At 37.6% G+C, this 22748-nt stretch overlaps 1 long non-coding RNA gene across 1 annotated transcript; it reads right to left on the bottom strand.

Moving 5' to 3' along the window:
- Positions 1–1669: 1669 nt before the first annotated feature.
- Positions 1670–11608, bottom strand: LOC130455136 (uncharacterized). The gene is made up of 2 exons (XR_008913060.1): positions 11418–11608; positions 1670–1832 (listed from the first exon to the last, which is right to left on the bottom strand). It is a non-coding gene; the product is annotated as an uncharacterized LOC130455136 (long non-coding RNA).
- Positions 11609–22748: the final 11140 nt, after the last annotated feature.

The raw sequence follows: 22748 nt of genomic DNA, 5'->3' as shown, positions 1-22748 counted from the left end.
ATTTCCTGGCTGATTTGTGATAGTAAAATCACCTTTTAAGACTAGTTTACATTAATTTAAGGTCACCAAGGGCTCCATTCTCCAGAGTTTCCTTGCTGCTAATCAACAAGGGTCAGCTAATTAGATTTAGCTATTTATCTAGCTAAGTATCTGAGGTCAGATCTTAACCTAGGATCTTCCATCTCTAGAACTGGCTCTCAATCCCACTGAGCCACCCAGCTGCCCCCTTAAGATTGAAAGGAGGAGAAAAAAAACCTGCTGACCTCAATTTAACTTAAGGAGAAAAGAGAAGAGAGAAAAAGTGTTTTAGACTCACCTCTTCTGGCAGCTGTGTCTTTAAGCCGAGTTAGCTGGTAAAAAGGACTAACTGAGTGAAGAGAAAGTAGGGTGAAAGGCAAGAAAATTCAGGAAATTTATTGAGGGAACTCAATAAACCTTTGTGGTCGGCCAAACTGTGATAGTAAAATCACCTTTTAAGACTGGTTTACATTAATTTAAGATCACCAAGGAATTCACTTATGAAATTCCTAAATAAACACTAAAGTCAGTATGGAGTTTTATTGTGGTTTAATTACAATGGGAGTAAGAAAGAAGGAGAGGGAGAGAAGGAAAGAAGGGGAAAAGGAAAAAGGTTAACTCAACCTTCTGGCAGAGCCAGAGGGAGTTCAGGCCTGGAAGGCCAAAGTAGAGAAGAGAATCGGTCCTTTACTCACATGACCCATATGAAGGAAAGCTGTCTGTGGGCCTCCTCCCTGCTTGAGCGCCGAGCACCAACCGGCGCCTAGCTCTGTCCACAGGAAGTGAGTGAACTCCAGAGGCTGTTCTCTACCTGACTTCCGTGCCTCACAAGTGTCAATGGTGGCTCAAGCTTGGCTTAGGACAGCCCAGGTGGGCAGTCAGTTATTTCTGATTTGTCATCGACTAGCACATACTCGTGTAGTGTGGGTATGCACAATTTTGGGGGTCAGACCAAGCAAGATGGAGATTTTAAAATCACAGATTGAGTTGAAAGGATGGAGAGCTCCTCGACATAGTGTTAAGTAGGGTGTTCAAGCTTTTGTTGATTCAATTAAAAAATAGACAAAGTACAATTAATCCTGTCTTCACAGTCTGGTGAGGTACTAAGTAGGGGTATGTAAGTTATTGTTAACTAAAGTGTTAACTCAAAATGGACAAAGGGAATAATAGATTCCCTTTCGCAAGTGTAAACTCAAAGAGAACAAAGAATTCCCTTTTATAGAACTTTGAAATTATTAGCAGTCACTACTATGGGGACCCAAGGTGAAGTTTTGAGGAGTGAAACCAAAGGGGACACAGAAATTCCACTAATCCATATATATATACCTTTTAGCTATTTGGAATTGACAAGTATGATGGAGGGCCTGCTTCCTCTACCTATTGGCCTCTACCTATGATGACTGGTCAGAGGAGGCAGCTTCTTGGTTTTAACAAAGAAGATCCCCACTGATTATATTAATTTATCCCTGGGAAAACGGAAACTTCCATTGAACATCAGATCTGGCCAAGCCTTAAAAGTAGAGATACTATATAACTAAGCATATATCTACTATCTAACTATATAAAAGTAAAGATACTATATAACTAGATCTTAACAAGAAGGAAAATAATTATATGCATGTGATTGGCCAGAATAAAAGGAAGAGACAACTTAAGAACCAATCAATCTACTGAAAGCTCTGGGTTGTTGTTGTTGTTGTCTTGTTTTTCTGTTTTCTTCTTGGGGAGAGGAATAATACCAGTCTTGATCTTGGCTTTTTCCTGACATAATGGGGAACTGTCGGAATTGTGATCTCTGCTGGCTGCCAATGGACCTAGCAAAACCACACAAAGTTAATGTTAAATTAAGTCAAAAGATATACAAGTTATCTGAGAAATTACTGCTTGTTCCTGACACCTAAAATGCACAATTGCATAATATATCATTGTATCTCTCCCTCAATAATAGGATCATAGACTTCAAGCTGGAAGGGAGAGTATGGGATATCAAGTCCAATCTCTTCAATTTACAGATAAGAAAATTGAGGCCTAGAAGTGATTTTTCCCACTCCCAAATTAGTACATAAGTACTTTGAAATCCAAGACTCTTATAGCCCAGTGGTTGATCTCTAAGAAACAGTATTTATCAAACCAGGTAGCTTTTGTACATTCTTTTTTCTTCATGAAAACATCCTTAAGATGTTATTTAATTGTAATTTAATGAGAAACACTTCAGAAAGAGTCAATTTTTCTATGAAAACCTGGGTGGTCCTGGTGGTCTGTAGCCTTTTGACTTCACAGAGAAATAAAGTCTTACATCACTTCCAAACTCAGTTTGGTCACTGACCTCCATTTTGCATTGTTCCATCAAGAAATTTCTGTATCTGAAATTCTCTCAGATGATTTAAATGGAATTCTATTTTTTTAACTTCATTCTGTTTTAGTGGGCCAAATGCTTGATAGAGTTCCACAAAAGCCAGTTTAGTAGTTTCCAGGAAGGACTCCTTTCTGGTGGGTAAATGAATACAGACCAATTCCCCCTGGTTACTTAGAAGAAATAAGGGCACTTTGCCCCAGCATGCATCTTGGATTACCATTTATTTGTTTATTGTGCTTTATTCCCAGGGACCACCACTTATCTACCCGACATTTCCATCTGGTTACCATTTCCAGCAGTTTCCTGAGAAGGGAGGAGTTCCGGGGCGACTGGTGTATATATTCATCTCTAACCTGTCTCTCTACTGCACTAATGACACTTGAAACGGTTCTTTGGCTTGCAACAGCCACCCTCCCCCCTTCTAGTCTTTGGTTCTTTTTGCTGTATTAAATTACTCAGACTCTGCAATGGCATCGATGAAAAATGCTGCTTAAATACCCATGTGTATCTCTTTCAAGTATAAGCTTGGTAGGCTTTTGGCTATGGTGGGAAAAGTTCATAATAATGATAAGAGTTGATACATAGAGTGAATTGTGCATATTTTCTGGAACATAGTTCCAGAGCTAGAAAGGACCTCAAAGGCCAGTTAGTTAAACCATCTTACTTTAAAGAACAGGAAACTGAGGTTCATGGATATGAGGGACTTCTCTTTGGTCACAGAGACAGTAAGAATCTGAAATGGATTCGAACCCAGGTCTTTTGATTCCAGAGCTAGTGATTCTTCTACTTTTTGATTCAATAGAAAGTTAAGTGCCCCCTATGTGCTAAACCCTATGCTAGTAGAGATTCATGGACAATAATAGTTCCTATCCTGAAAGAATACACAGAAAATCCTCCACAAATGAGTAAATTTAATAAATGAAGTGTCACTTGCAGTTCAGGAGTTCCCCTTTCCACAAAAGGGCTCCACTAGACTTAGACTCATGTAAAGTGGGTTCTGTGGGGTCATAGGAGATTATGTCTCAAAAAGGCTTTTTCCTTTTACTCTTGGCTTATTTGCACCCCTTCCCCACACCTCAGCCTACTGTAGCTTGAATTGGGGAAAATCTCTTAAACCAGATACATGTCTATAGGTTCCCCCAAAAGGAATTTACAGAGCACTTCTGGAAAGAAACCCAATATATGAAGTAGTTAATATCGTAGAATCATAGAATTTGAGTAGAAGAAGATTAAGCAGCTTTCTTATACAAAAAAGAGGTAAAGAGAAAAAGTGTGGAGGCAGAGTTAAGATAGCTGCTTAGCAAGCTGCAAAAGTTCAGACCTCGTGGAAGACCCTTCCTTACCAATTACAGACTGAATGCTCCTAGGGCACCAAAATTCAAGCTGAGCAACAGGACAGAGGTGGGGAACCCTCCTTCTGGACTCAAATCAAAAGGTATGCCCCCCAAAAGCTGGAACCCGAGAATACTCAGGTCTAAGGGGAAGGCAGAGGGAAGTTGCCAGGACCCCTCTCCCCCAACCCAGAGGGCTGAGCCCCCAGCGGCAGCGGGAACCTCTGAGCAGGCAAAGGTGCTGGTTAGGAGGGTCTACCTTGTGAGCAGCAGGGCGCCAGGCACCAAGCGTCCAGTATGGACAGCAGGGAGGAAGCCAGGGAGAGACCAGGGCATGACTGGGTCCCTCCATCAGGCTCCAGTCTCACCATTGCCTCAGGGCACATCCAGACCAATCCAGTTGAACTTAACCCCATCAGGAATCCTCAGAGCTCAGGGAGGCAGGCAAAGGCACTGGGGAACCTTGCCAACAGCGGAGAAGCTGCTGGAGAGAATTGGAGAGAGCCTGGGTGGCCCAGCCTTCCAGGAGTCTTTGGCCTCAGAGCACATACAGCCCAACCCAGTTGAACTTAATCCAATCAAAAGCCTCCAGAGGATGGGGAAGCTAACATTCCTCCCCTAGAGACTGTACCAAGAGATCTGACAAAGCTCCAAGAGGGGAGACTGACAGACCCAAAACCAAAAAAAAAATGAGAGGAGCAAGAGCACAGACAAATATGGGGAGCAAAGAAGGGGTAAACCCGAGCAAACAACAGAAAAAGAAGAAAGAAATTACAATAGACAGCTTTTGCACAGGTGATGAGCAAAGAGTGAATGAAACAGAGGGGGAGGAATCAGCAAAGGAAAAATCAGAAATCCCAGCGAATTGGATACAGGCTTTGGAAGAACTCAAAAATGCAATTCAAAACACAATTAAGAGAGGCTGAAGACAATTGGGAAAGAAATTAAAAACTAAGATAAGTCATCTGGAAACAGAGGCACTTGAACTAAAACAAGAAAATGGTGTCTTGAAAGCCAAAATCAACCAGATGGAAAATGAGGCAAAAGAGATGAAAGATGAGGTGAAGAAGATGAAAGATGAGAAAAAGGAGATGAAAGACGAGGTAAAGAGGATGAAAGATGACCTCCAAAGAAAATCAGACCAAAAGGAAAAGGGCGACCAAAAAACTAAGGATGAAATCAATTCTTTAAGAACCAGAATACAACAACTAGAATCAAGTGACCTCACAAGGCAGCAGGACACTATAAAACAAAACCAAAAGAATGAAAAAATTGAGGAAAATATGAAGCATCTCATTCACAAAACAGAGGACTTAGAAAATCATTCAAGGAGAGACAATTTAAGAATCATTGGCCTACCAGAAGACCATGACAAAAGAAAAAGCCTGGACATTATTTTTCAGGAAATTATTAAAGAAAACTGCCCTGATATCCTAGAACAAGAGGGAAAAGTGGAGATTGATAGAATCCACAGATCACCTCCTGTACTTACTCCCCAACTGACAATACCCAGGAATGTTATAGCCAAATTCAAGAACTATCAGACCAAAGAAAAGATATTACAAGCTGCCAAGAAGAAGTCATTCAGATACCAAGGAACCACAGTGAGGATAACTCGGGATCTGGCTGCATCCACATTGAAAAAAAAAAGGGCATGGAATATGATATTCCAGAAAGCAAGGGAACTAGGTCTACAACCAAGAATCAACTATCCAGCAAAACTGACTAGATTCTTACGGGGAAAGTATGGTCATTCAACAAAATAGAAAAATTTCAAGAATTCGTAAAGAAAAGACCAGACCTGAACAGAAAATCTGATGTACAAGCACAGAACTCAAGAGAATCATCAAAAGGTAATTAAAAAAGAGGGGAAAAAAGAAAAACAAAACAAAACAAAAAATTTTTAAAAGACTCAATAAATTAAAATGATATGTATCCCTATAAGAAAAGAGATCATTGGTAACTCTTAAAAACTGTTGTTATTACCTGGGCAGAAAAAAGAAGTACACTTAGAGGGAACAGTGACAAACTGTATAGGATGTAAGTACATAAATGGGTATATAGATATATGCATGCAAAAATACGTACACATCAGTATGCATATATATACATATATATATATACATACATATATATATATATATATATAACTAGAGCTTAAAATAGGTTAATATTAAAAGAAATGGGAAAAGAAACAAATGGGGGTAAATTTATACATCATAAAGAAGCTCATGGTGGGAGGGAGGAGAACATCAATATACTGGAAAGGTAAAGAGACCAGAGACAGGAAATACTCAAGTTTTACGTGCTTTGAAATTGACTCAAAGAGGGAAAAACAATCCAATCCATTGGGGGCAGAGAATAGATTTGCGCCCAATAGGGGAGTAGAAGGGTGACAAATGGTCTGGTGGGGAGGGAAGCAGTACAAGAGAAAGAGGGGGTGGGGAGTTAATTTTAGAAAGACTACACAGAAAATAAGAGGGGAGAATAAGAAGGGAGGGGGATAGAAAGGGAAGTAAAATAAGGGTGGAAACAAAGGGGACTGTTTAAAAGCAAACATTGGTGTAGAAGGAAATAGTGAAAGAAGAAAAGCCAGGAACAGGAGCAGAAATCAATATGCTGGGAAATACACAGCTAGAAATCATAACTCTGAATGTGAATGGAATGAACTCACCCATAAAACGCAAGCGAATAGCAGAGTGGATTAGAATGCAAAACCCTACCATATGCTGTCTACAAGAAACACACATGAGGAGGGAAGATACACATACGGTGAAAGTAAGAGGGTGGAGTCAAATCTATTGGGCATCAACTGACAAAAAGAAGGCAGAAGTTGCAATCATGATATCCGACAAAACCAAAGTAAAAATAAATCTAGTTAAAAGAGATAGGGAAGGTAATTACATCCTGATAAAAGGCAGTATAGACAGTGAGGAAATATCTGTACTCAACATGTATGCACCAAATGGCATAGCATCCAAATTTCAAAAGGAGAAACTAGAGGAACTTAAGGATGAAATAGATAGAAAAACGATACTAGTAGGAGACCTGAACCTTTCTCTATCTGAACTAGATAAATCAAATAAAAAAATAAATAAGAAAAAGGTAAGAGAAGTGAATGAAATTTTAGAAAAATTAAAGTTAGTAGACATGTGGAGAAAAAGAAATAGGGACAAAAAGGAATATACCTTCTTTTCTGCAGCACATGGTACATTCACAAAAATTGACCATGTATTAGGGCATAAAAATATTGCAAACAAGTGCAAAAGAGCAGAAATAATAAATGCAACTTTCTCAGATCACAATGCAATGAAAATAATAATTAGTAAGGGAACATGGAGAGGTAAATCAAAAATTAATTGGAAATTAAACAATATGATTCTCCAAAACCAGTTAGTTAAAGAAAAAATCATAGAAACAGTTAATAACTTCATTGAAGAAAATGACAATGGTGAGACATCCTTTAAAAACCTATGGGATGCAGCCAAAGCAGTACTCAGGGGGAAATTTATATGCTTGAGTTTATATATTAACAAATTAAGAAGGGCAGAGGTCAATGAATTGGGAATGCAAATTAAAAAATTAGAAAGCGAACAAATTAAAAATCCTCAGATGAAGACTAAATTAGAGATCCTAAAACTCAAAGGAGAAATTAATAAAATTGAAAGTCAAAGAACTATTAATTTAATAAATAAAACTAGAAGCTGGTACTTTGAAAAAACAAAGAAAATTGACAAAGTACTAGTCAATCTAATTTAAAAAAAGAAAAGAAATAAACCAAATTGACAGTATCCAAGATGAAAAAGGAGACCTCACCTCTAATGAAGAGGAAATCAAGGCAATCATTAAAAACTACTATGCCCAATTATATGGCAACAAATATGGCAATCTAGGTAATATGGATGAACACTTACAAAAATATAAATTGCCTAGGCTAAAAGAGGAAGAAATAAATTACCTTAACAACCCAATATCAGAAAAAGAAATTGAACAAGCCATCAAAGAACTCCCTAAGAAAAAATCCCCAGGTCCAGATGGATTCACAAATGAATTCTATCAAACATTCAAAGAACAACTAATCCCAATATTAAACAAACTATTTGACAAAATAAGCCAAGAAGGGGTTCTACCAAATTCATTTTATGACACAAACATGGTACTGATCCCAAAGCCAGGCAGGTCAAAAACAGAGAAAGAAAACTATAGACCAATCTCCCTAATGAATATAGACGCAAAAATCTTAAATAGGATACTAGCAAAAAGACTCCAGCAAGTCATCACAAGGGTCATCCACTATGACCAGGCAGGATTCATACCAGGAATGCAAGGATGGTTCAATATTAGGAAAACCATTCACATAATTGACCATATTAACAAGCAAACTGACAAAAATCACATGATTATCTCAATAGATGCAGAAAAAGCCTTTGATAAAATACAACAGCCATTCCTATTTAAAACACTAGAAATCATAGTAATAGAAGGGCCTTTCCTAAAAATAATAAACAGTATATATCTAAAACCATCAGCAAACATCATCTGCAATGGGGATAAACTGGAAGCCTTCCCAATACGATCAGGAATAAAGGAAGGATGCCCATTATCACCTCTATTATTTAACATTGTACTAGAAACACTAGCAGTAGCAATTAGAAAAGAAAAGGAAATTGAAGGTATTAAAATTGGCAATGAGGAGACCAAGCTATCACTCTTTGCAGATGATATGATGGTTTACTTAAGGAATCCTAGAGAATCAACCAAAAAGTTACCCAAAATAATCAACAACTTTAGCAAAGTTGCAGGATACAAAATAAACCCGCATAAGTCATCAGCATTTCTATATATCTCTAACCCATTTCAGCAGCAAGAATTAGAAAGAGAAATACCACTTAAAATCACCCTAGACAATATAAAATATCTAGGAATCTATCTGCCGAGACAAACACAGGAACTATATGAATACAACTACAAAACACTTACCACATAGTTAAAACTAGATCTAAACAATTGGAAAAACATTGATTGCTCATGGGTGGGACGAGCTAACATAATAAAAATGACTATCCTACCCAAACTTATATATCTATTTAGTGCCATACCCATTGAACTACCAAAAAAACTTCTTTACTGAATTAGAAAAAAACCATAACTAAGTTCATTTGGAAGAACAAAAGATCAAGGATATCCAGGGAAATCATGAAAAAAATGCAAAGGAAGGAGGACTTGCGGTCCCAGATTTCAAACTATACTATAAAGCAGTAGTTATCAAAACAATTTGGTACTGGCTAAGAGACAGAAAGGAGGATCAGTGGAACAGACTTGGGGTAAATGATCTTAGCAAGACAGTTTATGACAAACCCAAAGACCCCTACTTTTGGGACAAAAATCCATTATTTGATAAAAACTGCTGGGAAAATTGGAAGACAGTGTGGGAGAGATTAGGTTTGGATCAACACCTCACACCCTACACCAAGATAAACTCAGAATGGGCGAATGACTTGAACATAAAGAAGAAACACTAAGTAAATTAGGTGAACACAGAATAATATATATGTCAGACCTTTGGGAAGTGAAAGATTTTAAAACCAAGCAAGACTTAGAGTCACAAAATGTAAAATAAATAATTTTAACTACATCAAATTAAAAAGTTTTTGTACAAACAAAACCAATGTACCTAAAATCAGAAGGGAAGCAACAAATTGGGAAATGATGTTCATAAAAACCTCTGACAAAGATTTAATTACTCAAATTTACAAAGAGCTAAATCAATTGTACAAAAAACCAAGCCATTCTCCAATTGATAAATGGGCAAGGGTCATGAACAGGCAGTTCTCAGCCAAAGAAATCAAAACTATTAATAAGCACATGAAAAAGTGTTCTACATCTCTTATAATCAGAAAGATGCAAATCAAAACAACTCTGAGGTATCACCTCACACCTAGCAGATTGGCTAACATGACAGCTATGGAAAGTAATGAATGCTGGAGGGGATGTGGCAAAGTAGGGACATTAATGCATTGCTGGTTGAGTTGTGAATTGATCCAACCATTCTGGAGGGCAATTTGGAACTATGCCCAAAGGGTGATAAAAGACTGTCTGCCCTTTGATCCAGCCATAGCACTGCTGGCTTTGTACCCCAAAGAGATAATAAGGAAAAAGACATGTACAAGAATATTCATAGCTGCGCTCTTTGTGGTGGCCAAAAATTGGAAAATGAGGGGATGCCCTTCAATTGGGAAATGGCTGAACAAATTGTGGTATGTTGGTGATGGAATACTATTGTGCTAAAAGGAATAATAAAGTGCAAGAATTCCATGGAGACTGGAACAACCTCCAGGAAGTTATGCAGAGCAAAAGGAGCAGAACCAGGAAAACACTGTACAAAGAGACTGACACACTGTGGTACAATCGAAGGTAATGGACTTCTCCATTAGTGTCAATGCAATGTCCCTGAACAATCTGCAGGGATCTAAAAAACACTATCCACAAGCAGAGGAAAAACTGTGGGAGTAAAAACACCGATGAAAAGCAACTGCTTGACTGCAGGGGTGGAAGGGATATGACTGAGGAGAGACTCTAAATGAACACTAATGCAGATACCAACAACATGGACATGGGTGCGAATCAAGAACACATGTGATTCCCAGTGAAATCGCACATTGGCTATGGGGGGTTGGGGGGAAGGGAAGAAAAGAAAATGATCTTTGTCTCCAATGAATAATGTTTAGAAATGACCAAATAAAACAATGTTAAAAAAAAAGAGAGAAAAAGTGTGCACAGGAACAGACATATATTTAAGATCAATCTGACATTAACATTTTCTCCATTGCTTTCTTCTTCATGTTTAGTCCTTTCATTTGTGTCCAACTCTTTGAGATCCCACTTGGGGTTTTCTTGGCAAAGGTGGTTCACAATTTCCTTGTCTATCTCATTTTTACACATGAGGAATGGTGGCAAACAGGCTTAAGTAACTTGTCCAGGGTTACACAGCTAAAAAGTGCCTGAGGCCAGATTTGAACTCATGAGGATAAGTCTTCCTGACTGCAGGCCTGACACTCTATCCATTATGCCACCTAGATCCCTTACTTTCTTAAGTCTAGACTATCAATGAAACAAGCTCTGATCCATAATGACTACCACTGAACATTTAACAATTGGTTCTTATGAGCCAAAATAAACTTTAGCACCCCTGAGTCCAACCCATCCACCAAAGGAATCTTCATTATCAAATACCTACCGAGGCATCCTCATGCTTCTGCTTGAAAACTGTCAAGAAGAAGAATCCCACCACCTCTCAAAATAACCCTTTTGGGGGGGGGGGAGAGCAAAGATGGAGGCTTAGTAGCACAGAAAGCTAGAACCTCTCTGAGAATCCTCTCAAACCCACCATAAAATAGTGCATAAAAATGAATACTGGCATACAGAACCAACAAGGGGATGGAATAAAGTAACTCTCCTGCAGAATGCAACTTGAAATAAGTTCACAGAGAACCAGAAATAAAACTGCACACAGAAGAGTGCAAGCTGCCCCATCCCATCCCACCTAGTACACTGGATTCTGAACCTGGGCATAAGCCACTTTTAAGACCTTGGTACTCTACCTAAATTAAGAGCAGAATACCCCATTCCCTCCCCTTGAAGTCCCAAGCCCTGGCAAAAGCCTTAAGTGAAGTCCAAAGTCCATGTTGCTTGCCCAGGGTAAAGTAGCTCACAGTTGACCTCTGCAAGCCATCAGCAATCCCTTGAGGCAATTGAATCAGCAGCTTCCAGAGCTCTCAGCCCACAGGCCATCATCACACCACCTTGAAAGAATTGAAAGTTGCAGAAAACCAGAATTAGATCTGAGAGCAACAGCAAGGAAAATCTAAAGTTTAAGAGAGTGTACTCTATCTTGAGAACAGAGGTCACTTTTAAGATAAAACTAAGTTTAAAAAAAGGCTGGGGAAATGAGCAGATAGAAAAAGAAACAGTGAAACATAGAAAATTTATATGGAGACAAAGAAGAGCAAGACAGAGACTCAATAAGGGACAGTGAGATCAAATCTCACAAAGCAGCCAAATCCAAAACTTCAAAGAAAAATGGGAATTGGTCTTAAGCACTAGAAGAGCTCAAAAAGGAATTTAAAAATCAAAAAGGAGAAGTAGAAGAAAAATAAGGGGAAAAGGCAAGTAATACAAAAAGATAATAACACCTTGAAAAGCAGAATTGGGCAATTGGGTGAAAATTACAAAAATACAATGAAGAAAAATGTTCCATGAAAAGTAGAATTGATCAAATGGAAAAGGAGGTTCAAAAGGTCAAGGAAGAAAATAATTCTTTGAAAATTAAAATTGAGCAAGTAGAAGGCAATGCCTTCTTGAGCCATCAAGAAACAATAAATAAAAAGAATTTTTAAAATATAAGAAAATATAAATTATCTCATTGAAAAAACAAATGGCCTGGAAAATAGCTCCAGGAGAGATAAACTAAGAATTATTGGACTACTTGAAAGTCATGATTAAAAAAAAAGTCTGGACATCTTATTACAAGAAATTATCAAAGAAAACTGCTCTGATATTCTTAAATATGAGGGTAAAATAAAAATTAAAAGAATCCACAGATCACTTCTTGCAACAAATCCCCAAATGACAACTCCCAGGAATATTATAGCCAAATTCAAGTGCTCCTAGACCAAGGAGGAAATATTGCAAGCAGCCAGAAACAATTGAGATATAATGGAACCATAGTTAGGATTACACGGAAGCTTCCACATTAAAGGATCAGAAGACTTGAAATATGATATTCCAGAAGGAAAGGGAAAAGGGTTTACTCCTAAACATAAAAACTATATTCTTTTGGTTAGGGGAAATGGGCATTTAATAAAATAGATTTCCAAGCATCCCTGATGAAAAGACCAGACCTAAACAGAAAATCTGATGTCCAAATACAAGAATCAAGAGAAGCACCAAAAAGTAAATAAGAAAGAGAAAATTTAAGAAACTCGTTAAGGTCAAATTGTTTATATTCTTACATGAAAAGATATTTTCAACTCTTAAAATTTTTATTATCATAGGAGTTGGAAGAAGTGTAAATAGGCAGAGAGTATGAGAATAAGCTGTTTAGGATGGCATGCAAAAAAAATCAAGGAATGAAACAGAGAATTGCATTGAGAGGAAAGGGAAGAGGGGGTTTAAATGGGGTAAAGTATGTCATGTAAAGAGGCATTGGAAAAAACTGTTACAGTGGAGGGGAGGATGAGGGTGATGACAGGCAATACTTAAAACTTACTCTCATTAGAATTGGCTCAGAGGAATAACAACCAGAATCATTGGGGTATAGAATATTATCTTATCCTATAGAAAAGTAGAAAGTGAATAAGAAAGGTGGTGGTGGGGAAGGGAGTAATATAAGGGAAGAGAATCTGGGAGGGGGTTGATTAAAAGACCCTATAGACAAGTAGGAGGGGAATAAGAAGGATGATGGTGGGAAAGGGAATAATAAAAGGGAGGGGAATTTGGGGAGGTGATTGAAAACAAACTTTTTGAGGAACAGAGTAAAAGGAGAAAGTGCAGGTTCAAAAAGGGGAAACAAGATGGAGGGGAAATCACAGATGGTAATCATAACTGAATTTAAATGGGATGAACTCACATATAAAATGGAAGCAGATAGGAGATTGGGTTAAAAACCAGAATCCTATCATATGTTGTTTACAAGAAACACATTTGAATCATGTAGACACACACACAGGTTAAAGGTAAGGGAATGGAGCAGAATCTATTGGGCTTCAATTGAGATTTTAAAAAAGCAGGAGTAGCTCTCATGATCTCAGACAAAACTAAAGCAAAAATAGATCTGATTAAAAGGAATAAGGAATTACATATTGATAAAAGGTAGTATATACAATGAAGTAATATTAATACTTAACATATATGCACTAAATTGTATAGCATCCAAATTTTTTCTTTTTTCCCACATTATTTTTTTAGAATATTTTTTTCATGTTTACATGATTCATTTTCTCTTCCTCCCCTCTTCCCTCTTCCTCCCCTCTTCCCTGGAGCTGACAAAAAATTCCACTGGTTTATACATGCCTTATTATTCAAAACCTATCTCCTTATCATTCATATTTGTAATAGAATAATATTTTTTAAATCACAGCCCCAAATCATGTAACCATATAACCAAGTGATAAACCATATGTTTTTCTTCTGCATTTCTACTCCCATAGTTCTTCCTCTAGATGTGGATAGCATTCTTTTTCATAAGTTCCATAGGATTGTTCTTGGTCATTGCATTGCAATTAATAGCACAGTCCATTAGATTTGATTGTTCCACAATGTTTCAGTTACTGTGTACAATGTTCTCCTTGTCTGCTCATTTCACTCTGCATCAGTTCATGTAGGTCTTTTCAGTTCATATAGAAATCAAGCAGTTAGTTCATCAATCCTTATAGCACAATAGTATTCCATCACCATCATATACCATAATTTGTTCAGCCATTCCCCAATACAGGGACATCCCCTCATTTTCCTATTTTTTGCCACCACAAAAAGCACAGCTATAAATATTTTGTACAAACTTTTTTTTATCTCTTTGGGGTACAAACTCAGTAGTTAATCTCCAAATTCTTAAAAAAGAAATTAAATGAGCTTAAGGAGGAAATAGACAGTAAAACTATACTAGTGGGATATCTTAACTTTTTCCTCTCAGAACTAGATAAATCTAACCAAAAAATAAACAAGAAAAATAAAGAGAGTGAATGAAAGTTTTTAAAAGTTAGATTCAATAGATGTCTGGAGAAAATTGAATGGGGATTAAAAGGAATATATCTTCTTTTCAGTAGCACATGGTACATACACAAAACTTGGCCATGTACTAGGGCATAAAAACTTCACAACCAAATGCAGAAAAGCAGATATAATAAATATAACCTTTTCAAATCATAATGCAATAAATATTATAATCAATAAAGGCTCATGGAAAAAATAATTGGAAACTAGATAAAATAATTCTTCAAAAGGGGTGGGTCAAAGAACAAATTATAGAAAAAATCAGTGATTTCATTAAGGAGAATGACAATGAGGAGACAGCATATCAAAATTTATGGGATACAGCCAAATCTGTAGGAAATGTTATATTCCTTTTTAAATTTATTTTTGAAATTTTTATTTAATTAATTAATTTAGAATATTTTTCCATGGTTACATGATTCATGTTCTTGCCTCCCATCCACTAAGCCCCTCCCATATCTGGAATGCAATTCCACTGGGTTTCACATGAGTCATTGATCAAGATCCATTTCCATATTATTGATATTTGCACTAGGGTGATTGGTTAGAGTCTATGTCCCCAATCATATGCCCATCAACCCATGTTGTTTTTCTTCTATGTTTCTACTCCTACATTCTCTGAATGTGGATAGTGTTTTTTCTCATAAGTCCCTCAGAATTGTCCTGGATCATTGCATTGCTGCTAGTAGAGAAGTCCATTACATTTGATTGTACCACAGTGTGTCAGTCTCTGTGTACAATGTTCTCCTGGTTCTGCTCCTTTCACTCTGCATCAATTCCTGGAGGTCATTCCAGTTTACATGGAATTCCTCCAGTTCTTATTTCTTTTAGCACAATAGTATGCTATCACCAACAGATACCACAATATGTTCAGCCATTCCCCAATCGAAGGACATCTCCTCATTTTCCAAAAATTTATATTCCCTGAATGCTTATATCAATAAAATAGAGGGGGAAAACAGATCAATGAATTGGGCATGAAGCAAAAACAAAAACAAAAAAATAAAAAAGAACAAATTAAAAATCCCCAATTTAAAGACTAAATTGGAAATACTAAAATTCAAAAGGGAAATTAACAAAATTGAAAGTAAGAAAACTATTGAATTAATAAATAAGACTAGGAGTTGGTTTTATGAAAAAATAGAGCATTTATTGATTTCATTAAAAAAAGGAAAAAGAAAATCAACTTGCCAGCATCAAAAATGAGAAAAGTGAATTCATCTCCAATGAAGAGGAAATTAAAGCAATCATAAGGAGTTATTTTGACCAGTAATACTACAATAAATTGGACAATCTAGGTGAGATGGATGAATATTTACCAAAATGTAAATTGCTCAGACTAACAAGAGGAAATAGAATTCTTAAATAATACCATTTCAGAAAAATAAATTGAAGGAGTCATCAATGAACTCCCTAAGAAAAAATCCCCTTGGTCAGATGGAATCACAAGTGAATTCTATTAAACATTTAAAGAACAATTAATCCCAATACTATATAAACCATTTAAGCAAAGTCCTCCTATATTCTTTTTATGACACAAATATGGTGCTGATACCTAAGCCAGGAAGACCAAAAAATATAGGGAAAAAACAGCCTATTCAATTTCTGGGCAACTTTAATTATTAGAGATTTTTGTCCTGACAGCAAGCCTAAATTGTCTTCTTATATCTTCTCTCCATTGCTCTTGGTTCTGCTATTTAGAACCAAGTAGAATAAGTCTAGTACCTTCCCCACAAAACCACCTTCCAAATACTTAAACACAGCTATTACACTCCCATTGCAGCTTCCTTTTTTTCCAGACCAAATATCTCCAGGCCATTTAATCAATGTTCTTATGTCATAGACTCAAACACCTTTAATCTGGTTGCTTTCCCATTTTTTTAATGACTTTCTTAAATTGTGGACCTCAAAACTGAAGACAATATTTTAAATGTGTTCCAACATGAAAATTCACTTCCATTTTCCCTGGAAGCTACACCCATCTTAGTGTAGCCCAAGATTATGTTAATTTCCTCTCTCTACCACCACTACCTTACATGCACACTCATAGTGAGCCATATATTAGGTAGAAGACAGTTGCTTATTTTCTCCACTAAAAAAGAAATACAAAAGAATATCCAAACGACCCATAAATCATGATCTTCTGACCTAGGCTCTTTAGTCCTTTCTTCTTCCCAGTAGTTGGTGCTCTTCTTCCCCAAGAAGTCACTATACCAAATCACTATACCAGTCACTATACCAAATGCTAGGGATACAAGGAGGACTAAGACATTCCCTAAACTCAAGGAACTTACAGTCTAATGAGTGAGACAACATGGAAACAAATGTATACAAAGCAAGCTATAGTTAGGGTAAATGCAAAATAATTAAGAAAGAGAAATGCACTAGATTTAAGAGGGATTGGGAAAAACTTCATGTAAAAGATAGAATTTTAGTTGGGATTTAAAGGAAGCAAGGGAAGTCGGGAGGTAGAAATGAGAAGGTAGAGTATTCCAGGCATGGGGGAAACTACCAGAGAAAATGCTTAAAGTCAAGAGTTGGAATATCTGGAAAATCCAAGAAGCCAGTGTCAATGGACTGAAGAGTAGGCAAGTAGTAGGAAGTAAAGTGTGATAAGATCAAAAAAGTAGGAGGTAGACAAGTTTCAATGGGATTTATATGGCAAACAGAACATCTTGCATTTGATCCTACACATAAGAGAGAACCTTTGGAGTTTTTACCATTGTGCAGTATTTCATTTCAGAAAAATCCCTTTTGCAGTTGAATGGAGAATGGACTGGAGTAATAAGAAACCTGAGGCAGGTAGACCCATTAGGAAGCTAATGGTCAAAACTTGAGGTGATGAGGGACTGCACCAGAGTTGTGGAAGTCTAAAAGAAAAGAGGGGACATACACAAGAGATACTGCAAAGTGTAAGGATATTTTAGGGTTGTGACCTATTCTAAGTTTGATTTTGTGGGTAGAGGATTTAGGGGAAGAGAATACATTTTGCTTTTGACATTTCAAGTTTAAGATGGTTACTTGATATCTCTGTTTGAGATATATGAATGGCAGAGACATGGGATTAGAAGTCAATAGAAAATTTGGAATGGGATAGGTAGATTTGACAATCAATATGGAGATAGTAATTAAATCCATGGAAGTTAGTGGGATTACTAAGTGAAGTACTACAGAGGGAGAAGTTAGAAGGCATAACTTGAAGGAGGGTCCAAGATAGGTAGGAGGAGAACCAGGAGAAGGTTGGGTGTCTAGAAAACCTAGGAGAAGAGAGAAGAATCAACAGTGTCAAAAGTTATAGAGAAGTCGAGAAAAATGAGTATTGAGAAAGGGAAACAAAGATTTTTGTTAACTGTGGAGAGAGCAATTTTGATGAAATGATAAGGTTAGAAGCCAGATGGTAAGATATTAAAATGAAAGTGAAAGGAGAGAAAACAGAGGCACAACAACTTCTCAAGGAGTTTAGCAACAGAGGACAGAGGAGAAAACAGAGAGCTACAGAGAGAAAAAAAAAACACAGGATAACAGTAGAATCAAATGAGGATTCTTTTAGGATGAGAGAGGCATTGGCATGTTTGAAAGCAGCAAAGAAGCAGCCAATTGACAGAGAGAGATTAAAAATAAATGACAGAGTGGGAATGACAAAGGGAGTGATCTGTTGGAGGAGACAGGTTGGAATGGGATCACTTGAACAGGCAGAAGGGTTAGCCTTGACAGAGTAAGGTCACTTTAAATTGTGAGACAGGGGTGAAGGAAGAGTTAGTGGCAGAAGGCATCTTCTAATATGTCCTAAACAGTAGATAAGAAAAAGGGAAGAAAAGAGATCTCATGGAAAATAGTCCAAATTTTTTTAAATGTAAGGCAAGTTGTAAATTAATCAAGCCACTCTGGAAGGCAAGTTGGAACTATGCCCAAAGGGCTTTAAAAGACTGTCTGCCCTTTGATCCAGCCATAGCACTGCTGGGTTTGTACCCCAAAGAGATAATAAGGAAAAAGACTTGTACAAGAATATTCATAGCTGTGCTCTTTGTGGTGGCCAAAAATTGGAAAATGAGGGGATGCCCTTCAATTGGGGAATGGCTGAACATATTGTGGTATCTGTTGGTGATGGAATACTATTATATTATAAGGAAGGTTTTCCATATGAACTGGGAGAACCTCAATGAACAGAGTGAAATGAGCAGAACAAGAAGAACATTGAACACATAAAGTAAAACATTGGGGAACCATCCAATAATATACTGGACTTTACTACTAGGAGCAATGCAACAAGCCAGGACACTCCTGAAGGACTTATGGGAAAGAACGCTATCCACATTAAGAGAAAGGACTATGGGAGTAGAAATGCAAAAGCAAAACATAGGACATCACTTATCATATGTATATATGGGGATGTGATTTGGGGTTTAGGCTTTAAAAAAATCACTCTATAGCAAAAATGAATAATATGGAAATAGGTATCAAGTGACAACATTTGTACAACCCAGTAGAATTGCTTGTCAGCACTGGGAAGGGGGAGGGAAGAAGGGAAGGAAAGAAAATGAACCATAGAAACACAGAAAAATACTTATAAATAAATAAACAAATATTTGAAAATACAAGAGGAAGAATTTTTTAAAATAAAAAAATGTAGACAAGGAACTCAGCTGACCCAGTGGAGGAGAGGAAGCTAAGAGAGGTTTGAGGAGGGTTGAAAATGTTTACAAGTTTATGGCCCTTGATCTACCTAATTCTTGTGAGACAGATTAATCAACTAGCATGTACTAAACATATTGCTGAGTTAAGAATTCTTACTCTAACTATAGTTCTTTGAGATATAGTAGTAGTAGTCTCTCAGTAACCGAGGATGACGATCGTTTTTGTGCATTTTCATCTATGATAGATGAGTGTGCACAAAAACACTTGTGCGTGAAGGAGATTTAAGTGGAAAAGTCGATGCACAGAGACAGTCCCACTCTCTCGGCGTTGGAAGCCTGGGTCCAGTGGCATGAAAAGTCATTACACCTGGAGACTTCCTCAGCTGCATTGGATGGCTGTGTTGTCTTTTGTGCTCCAACATGCCCTGAGCACTCCACAGTGCTTTGCTGCGTGGCCATCTCAGCCGTTGAACCTTCTTATTGATTTCTTCCATCTGTTCAGCCAAAGCAGACTTCACATGCTGGGTGAGCAAAGCCCTGGTTCACCAGGGGTCTATGACCTGATGGCTACTCTCACAAGGTTTAGCCGGCCTGTCGAAGCCGTTGCCGGGGCTATGGCCGCTGCCACATGCTAGCAGCTACTTGTAAAAATAGACTCAAATCCAGGACTCCAATCCCCAGAATCCTTTGCTCTACTTCCCCAGAATGCTTTGTAATCACACTGAATTCTAGCCTGGGTGAGAACACAAATGATTATTTAAAGGAGTTCTCCACCTACTGAGGGGTCTTTTGGACTTCCGTTTTGGAGCAGATGTGGCTCTTTTCATAAACATGTGTTTTCTTATCCTGTATTTTCTTTAATCCTTAATCTTTAATAAACCTCATAAAAATATTACTCTTTGATCCAGCCATAGCACTGCTGGGTCTGTACCCCAAAGAGATAATGGACACAAAGACTTGTACAAAAATATTCATAGCTGCACTCTTTGTGGTAATTTTAACTGTTACATACTAGGAGCCACAAGTGAGAGCTGGGTGTTAGGTGGGGGTCAGAGGCTGGAGAGCTGCCCTAGAAGGGCAAGACAAACCCTCCATACCAGAGATACTACCCCTCCCTGAACACCCCATACACCCTTCTTTGAGATATACATACAACTAATATAATAGTGTCAAGGGTCAAATGGAAAGGGATGATTTCAACCCTCCTCTTTTGAAATTAAATAATATCTGCAAGGAAAAGCTCTATGAAATATTTTGCAAACCTAAAAGCAATCTTTAAGTGTCAACACTATTTGTGGTAGAAAGAACCACTGGATTCAGAGTCAGGAACCAGTCATTTTTCCATTGTTTCCAATTCTTCATGACCCCATTTGGGGTTTTCTTGCCAAAGATAATAGAGTGGTTTGCCATTTCCTTTTCCTGCTCATTTTACATATGAGGAAACTGAGGACCACAGGATTAATTAACTTGCCCAGTGTCACATAGTAAGTGTCTGAGACTGGATTTGAACTCATAGAGATGAGTCTTCCTCACTCCAGATCTGGAGATCTATCCACAGAGCCAACCAGCCACCTCAAATTGAGGATATATGGTTTCAAATCTTGCATCAGACATTCCCTAGCCATATGTCTTTGGCAAGTCAATTCATTTTTCTTCTTTAGAGAAAGGATCATTGTGCCAGCAGGATCAAACTCCCAAGGTTGTAGGAAGGATTAAATGAGTGTACAGAAATACCAAGTATTAAACCAAGCAAGACTTAGAAAGAGTCACAAAATGTAAAATAAATAATTTTGACTATATCAAATTAAAAAGGTTTTGTACAAACAAAACCAATGTAACTAAAATCAGAAGGGAAGCAACAAATTGGGAAATGATGTTCATAAAAACCTCTGACAAAGATTTAATTACTCAAATTTACAAAAAGCTAAATCACTTGTACAAAAAATCAAGCCATTCTCCAATTGATAAATGGGCAAGGGACATGAACAGGCAGTTCTCAGCCAAAGAAATCAAAACTATTGATAAGCACAAGAAAAAATATTCTAAATCTCTTATAATCAGAGAGATGCAAATCAAAACAACTCTGAGGTATCACCTCACACCTGGTAGATTGACTAACATGACAGCTATGCAAAGTAATGAATGCTGGAGGGGATGTGGCAAAGTTGGGACATTAATAGATTGCTGGTGGAGTTGTGAATTGATCCAACCATTCTGGAGGGCAATTTGGAACTATGCCCAAAGGGCGATAAGAGAATGTCTGCCCTTTGATCCAGCCATAGCACTGCTGGGTTTGTACCCCAAAGAGATAATAAGGAAAAAGACATGTATAAGAATATTCATAGCTGCACTCTTTGTGGTGGCCAAAAATTTGTAAAATGAGGGGATGCTCTTCAATTGGGGAATGGCTGAACAAACTGTGGTATATGTTGGTGATGGAATACTATTGTGCTAAAAGGAACAATAAAGTGGAGGAATTCCATGGGAACTGGAACCACCTCCAGGAAGTGATGCAGAGCAAAAGGAGCAGAGTCAGAACATTGTACATAGAGACTTAAACACTGTGGTACAATAGAATGTAATGGACTTCTCCATTAGTGTCAATGCAGTGTTCCTGAACAATCTGCAGGGATCTAGGAGAAATAAACACTATCCACAAACAGAGGACAAACCGAGGGAGTAAAAACACCAAAGAAAAGCAACTGCTTGACTACAGGGGCTGAGAGGAAATGACTGAGGAGAGACTCTAAATGAACACTAATGCAAGTACCAACAACACGGAAATGGGTTCGAACCAAGAACACATGTGAAACCCAGTGGAATCGCAAGGCATCTATGGGGGGGGGGGAGGGGGGGAGAAAAGAAAATGATCTTTGTCTCCAATGAATAATGTTTTGAAATGACTAAATAAAATATTGTTTAAAAAAATAAAGTGATTAAAATTTAAAAAAGAAAAGAAAAGAAAAAGAAATACCAAGTATTCTTATTCTAATTTTCCCCCTCTTTCTACTCTTCTCCCAGAAACCCCAAAGCATAACCTGAAGCAAGGGTCTCAGTTATTCCAGAATGCAGCTACTTCCTTTCTTCTCCTACCTCCCCACCTTTTCCTTTCCTAGAAGGGAGGAGTTAAAGTCTACTGAAAATGATCTTGAATTTGGAGTCAGAAGACCCTGATCAAAGTCCCTCCCCCTCTCTGTGCCTCAGTGACCCCATCTGTAAAATGAGGGGTTGAATTAAGTAATCACTAAAGTCTTTTCTGATCCTAATTCTTAAGATCTTGGAGCACGATTTCTTCTTTATCCTTGCCACATTCTCATTCTTTATCTGATACTCTCCCCCAGATCTCTGATCAGGGCTCATTGTTTATGCCTTCAAGGTTTCCAGAGCGTTTGCCTCACATTGCCCCTGCCTGCTACTTTTGCTGATCTGAAAATGGGAAGTTCTTTTTAAAAACCAACAGAAAAATTAAGACAGAAAATGCCAAAGGCTAGCCCTCTTCTCCTCTTCTCCTTGGTTCCTCCCTTTTAACGGAACTTGATCAGAGCTGGGGCTCTTCCACGGTCAATTTCATTTTCCTGGTGTATTTCACTTTCATGGGTCTCCCCAACATTACCATGGGGGCATGTGTCGGGGCCACAT

The sequence above is a fragment of the Monodelphis domestica genome, chromosome 6, assembly GCF_027887165.1.
Source record: "Monodelphis domestica isolate mMonDom1 chromosome 6, mMonDom1.pri, whole genome shotgun sequence".
Lineage (NCBI taxonomy): Eukaryota > Metazoa > Chordata > Mammalia > Didelphimorphia > Didelphidae > Monodelphis > Monodelphis domestica.
This window is presented reverse-complemented; position numbering and strand designations above follow the sequence as displayed.